Genomic DNA, 5,900 nt, shown 5'->3' with positions numbered 1-5,900 from the left:
TGTGGCTGACTCAAGCCTGACAGATGAAAAGGACCTTCTATTTTAGGACACTGATGGCAGAGCTTCATTCTGTTTCTCTGTCTGGGCGAGGCCAGTCAGAAATAGCTGACCTTCCACTAACTAATCAGGGATTGACTTGAAATATTATTGCAGCTGGTCCATCAACATCAGTGGAGATGGCGATGGAGTTGCAATGCCTCTATACGTCCACATGAACTGCATTACAGGGCACATAGTAGCAACAAGGACTTCCAAAGTTCAGGCTTGGTGGTGAATGTTTCCTTGGCTGCTAGCAAGGAGGGAAACACACACAACACTTTGGAAGTTCCTGTAATTCATGTTAGTAAATGAAGGCTGAGATTTTTTTTTTATGGAACTTTTAAAACATGGCAGCCAAATTGCAGAGATGCCTTTGAAAAATCCTAAATTTTATTATTAGCTTTAAAAATCTACATCTTACCCCTAAATTAATAGTTTTAATGACACTAAACTAAGCATTTAACTGCTTTATTTATTCAGATGCATCTTCTTTGCATATATCACAAATGCAGGCAACTAAAAATTCCTCCCAGTACCTGATAAAGAAACTTCAATATTTTTAAAAAAGACAACACTTTCCCATACATGTGCTTTGGCCATTTTGGAAGGGGAAGAGGTAACACATTTAAACTCCAAGGACTCACTACACAAGAAAAAGGCTTTTCCACAACATCTTTTCATGCCAAGCAGGCCTTCCCAAACATCCCTAGTGGATTACAGGGCATGCTCCTGTAGAGATTTGCTGAGTTTATACTATGCACCAGATCCCGCAGTCTTCACCCAATAACATTTCATTGGCATTATCTATCACCAGAGTAGAAAACTTTCCACTGACATCCCCAGCTGGGAAGTGCCAGGATCAAGAGAAGGATGAAGTCAGTTTACTCCAGAAAACATTTGTCACAAAATTTTATTGCAACAGACTTAGGTCTCCAGAGAGATCCCACTTCCAGTTTCTCAGTATCTGCTTGGACAGTGCAGCAGCGTGCTGAAGGAGAGCCAGGAAAAGACTGTATCAACCACCTCTCCTCATTTCCAGACAGATGAACCAGAGATGTGTCCTGAGTGTTGTTCTAACACTACATTATCTGCCTAATGCCACATTTGCATTTGTTATGAGTCATATCTTACTCAAACGTGATACTATACTAACTTCATACATAAGCGCATCTGATATTTTGTGGCCTTTTTGCACCACATAGCTTCAGTGTATGCTGAAGAGGGAATGAATTTTCAGTCAAACTGACTCTTTGCCATATTTGTATCTTTGACAGGCACTGATGCAGTTCACTTTGCTATAGTAGAAAGTGATATTTGGAAACATTGCTTTGGAAACTGATGTCTTATTGTTCTTTAAAAGAAACAAAATCTTCAGGAACAAGAAGAACACATAGAATGTGCTATAAAAGAAAACACATCATATTTTAGAAAAGGATTACTGGCAGGTTAGAATAATGCTTTAACATTTGGTCAGCCCTGAACTGGTCAGGCAGGTGGATTAGATGATCATTGTAGGTCCCTACCAACTGAAATATTCTATTCTATTTTATTCTATTCCATTCTATTCTATGCCATGCCATGGTGTCCAAAATAGTAAAAAAAAAAAAAAAAAAAAAAAAGATTAAGATTCAGTTCAGGACTAACACCCCCAAATTTAGAGAATTTCACAAGCTAGATGTCTTTCCATTATAATCAACAGCAATCTAGTCAATACAGTCAGTGGAGCCTACAGAGCGGTTCAGCACAACCTAGATGACACTCAAAGAGCTCAGTCCAATCACTCAGGCAGACACCTAGCTCTAGCTAGGTTCCACAGTATCCTGCTGGCTCTCAGCTGCCACTCCAGAAGGGCATATTTCTCTCCCAGTTTTAACCATATCTGCCAGACCCATGCAGGGGTCTTAGGTACCCTCTTTCACCTCAAATGGCACTAGGAGCCTATGTGATAGTGACTGAATCAAGCCTGGACAGAGGGATACAGCTGTCTTACTGTCATCTCCCACCACTGGATGCTCCAGGACATCTAAGGCATCTACATTTGACAAGGGGCTTAGAGGACACCCATACTTTTCCTGAACAACAACTGCAAGCCAGGTTCACACCACCTAAAAGTGATGCTAGATACCTCTGTTTAGATGACTGAAATCAGTCTCCATTAGATGGTCAGTTCATTCTGGAGGCACTATTGAGTGTTTTAACCAGACCTCCACCGACTCTTAACAACGGCACCACAGGATCCCTATTTCACACGGAGACATCTGAATGCAAAGGTCTTAATCTGGAACTGAATCCCGCTCAGTGGGCTGGAGTCCCCAACCATTTCGCTGTTGTATGGGTGGCCTTACAAAGCATTGGCCCAAAGCTTAAGAAATTTTATTCAGTGAAATCCAGAGATGTAGATAGTCACGACATAAACAAACTCAATGATACAAAGTTCTTCATGATAGCCATTAAAATAAAAAAAAGAGATAAAATCGAATTAATTCTGATGTGCTGTTTAACACAATGCCATCTGGCCCATCTTAAACAATGTTATTTTTCAGCGTTACAGGATATGTGTTTATGACCTCCAAAATACCAGTTGGACAGAGCTTGTATGAGTACTGCAAAAGGGGACAAGCCCGAAGTTGGTGAATTCTGACAGTGAAAATAATACAAACACTTTTCACTCTCATGTTTTACTCTACTGTTCTCAAAGCTCTTTTCAAAGATGGTCATGCACTGCTATTCACACCTGTAATTAAGGAAACTGTGGCAAACAATCATGAAATGACTTTTTCAACGTTTATCAGAAGTAAAAGAGAACTCCGGTCTCAGCCACTGAACTACAAATAATAAAGGAAATAAAATGGCTGATTTCAGTCTTATTGCACTTAGCTGGTATTGGGTCAGAAATATGTCAGTGACCCCATGAACCCATTTCTGCATGAGAGTAACACTCTCATAAGTAGCTTCACTGAAATAAGTTTGTATGAAAAGTTTCACTGAATTCACATGACAGCTGAATCACTGCCTGTGCAGTACAAGTATTTATTTTTACTATACTGTACATGCACTCTGGTCTCAGTTTAGCATGTTCATCCTGAAAGGATCTAATTTAATTATTCTCTTTTATATTTATGGCACATTCTCTGGCAGTCCTATCTTCCAAATACTCTGACATCTCCAGTATTATGCCTGGCTATGTCAGGAATGAATCAGAGGCCGTGTTAAGACTTGTTATGTCAGCTTAAAAATTCATGTTATCCACTACTTGAATACACACTCACGGAAAGTCTCAGGACAGTTTTTCTTCAATTCAGTTCAATTCTGATGGTTCCTCAATAGAAGAGAGAAAGTTTCAAGGCAGTGAAATAGGACCAGGCTTATCAAGCCAAACCAGTCATTATTCTGAATCTTCAACAAGGTCATTCCCCAGTTCCTTCCAAAATTTCTACAGAAAACCTGGCATTTTAAAATCAAAGTGACTTGGCCAAATTTATCCTTACTATAATGACAATGATGTAATTAAATCAGTTTTAACATCCAATCAGTTTTGCCAATTAAGCCCAACATTCATTGATTTTGTTGATTCATAGGGTGAAGATTGAAGGCCCCCACATAATGGATGAATTCCAATCTCATTTAACAAAGCTGGCAAAAGTTTTATGATTTTATTTCTGTTTATTTTCCAGATAAATAGGGCTAAACTAACTCTAAATCTGCATATTTTATTTATGTATCTAAATAGCTCCAGCTTCAATATAGTATCTGAGCCCCCCCTTGTATTTAAAAATAGAAAATAAGAAAAAAACAAACCAAAACAATAACAGGCTTTTTCTTTCTTCCTTTTCCATCTGAAGGAGAAAAAGCTTGATTAGTCGATGGGAGGGGGAGGTTGTTTATTTGCTTGTTTATGTTTGTGTGTGATTGAGTAAATGTCGTGTGTGTATGTTTGGAATTGGCAGGCGGCTCCTTATCTGTGCTGGCAGATATGTCCATGATCTAAAAACAGCCTTTTAGAACTGGCTGCATGTCTCACTATACACCAAGAAACAATTTCAGCAGCTGCCTCAGAGATGAGTCCTTCTGAGACCTCAATGCCCATTTACTGTTGAAGAAAAACATTCTGAACAGCGATGGAGCATCTCCCTCACTGATTCAGATCCTCATCCTGTCCACCCTCCCCGCTGGGCAGTATTATCCATTGCACCTATACGATCAATTGTCAGCAGCGTGCTGGGCAGACATACAGACTCATACATATAGTACACCTTGTCCATTAAATCTTTGGCTGGGATTCATCTTACCTAATACTAGACAGCTGCAGGGTAGCTGTCTCCAATTAAGCTGGTCACTTCAGGTTTCCTTTACAGTCATATCGGCACTTGTACGGCACAGTCCAGCTGACCTATTTTTGGATGACTACTTCAATGTGCAATGAATCATGCCCTAAAAGTGCAATTACTTTTTTTTTTTTTTTTTTTCTCCACTGACTAAAAGGGGGCCTGGAATAACTAGTTTGAGATATGACCACTTTAATCTTAACACTACAGTAAATCAGGCCACAAATCACAGAATGATTGAGCTTGGAAAGAACCTCTGGAGGTCACCTGGTCCAACTCCCCTGCTCAAGCAGGACCACCTAGAGCTGGTTGCCCAGGACCATGTCCAGATGACTTTTGAATATCTCTAAGGCTGGAGACTCCACAACGTCCCTGGGCAACCCATGCCAGTGCTGGGTCACCCTCACAGTAAAAATATGTTTCCTGATGTTCAGAGGGAACCTCCTCTGTTTCAGGTTGTGCGCACTGCCTCTGGTCCTGTCACTGGGCACTGCTGAATAGAGCCTGGCTCTGTCCTCTTTATACCCTCCCTTCAGGTATTTATATACATTTAAAATATCCTCCTGAGCCTTCTCTTCTCCAGGCTACTCCTCCCCCTCTACTCTGTCCTGGTGAGGCCACATCTGGAGTCCTGTGTCCAGTTCTGGGCTCCCCAGTTCAAGAAGGACAGGGAACTACTGGAGAGAGCCCAGCGGAGGGCTACAAAGATGATGAGGGGACTGGAGCATCTCTCGTATGAGGAAAGGCTGAGAGAGCTGGGGCTGTTTAGCCTGGAGAAGAGAACACTGAGATGGGATCTTATCAACGCTTATAAATATCTAAAGGGCAGGTGTCAAGATGATGGGGCCAAACTCTTTTCAGTGGTCCCCAGCAACAGGACAAGGGGCAATGGGCACAAACTGGAACGCAGGAAGTCCCACCTGAATATGAGGAAAAACTTCTTCACTCTGAGGGTGACCGAGTGCTGGAACAGGCTGCCCAGAGAGGCTGTGGAGTCTCCTTCTCTGTAGATATTCAAAATCCACCTGGACACAACCCTGTGCAACCTGCTCTGGGTGATCCTGCTTTAGCAGGAGGTTGGACTAGATGATCTCCAGAGGTCCCTTCCAACCCCTACCCTTCTGTGATTCTGTGATTCCGTGATTGTGAGTGGGTTGCTCTGTTTCATATATTCCATTCTGCATTTTATCTTACATTAAATCTGCATTGGATAAAATAGGTAAAAATACAGGAAGGCATGATATTTTTTAATTAAGTCACAGCATTGATTTGGGGTGTGATGAATCCACATCCCTGCAAATTGAGCAAGGTAACTAAAACCATCAGATGTACAAGAAGGTGCATCTGAGTTCCTCACATCCTCAGCAAGTGCTCTAAACTCTTCTTTCAATTATAGGAAAGCCAGGCCAATACCATTGCCATGGATTAACCCCAGCTGGTAACCAAGCACCACACTCGCTCACCCTTCCCCCCCGCAGTGGGATTGGGAGGAGAATGGAAAAAAACTCATGGGTTGAGATAAAGACAGATTAATAG

This window comes from Grus americana, chromosome 1, assembly GCF_028858705.1.
Source record: "Grus americana isolate bGruAme1 chromosome 1, bGruAme1.mat, whole genome shotgun sequence".
In the NCBI taxonomy this organism is placed as follows: domain Eukaryota; kingdom Metazoa; phylum Chordata; class Aves; order Gruiformes; family Gruidae; genus Grus; species Grus americana.
Note: the sequence above shows the minus strand (reverse complement) of the source record.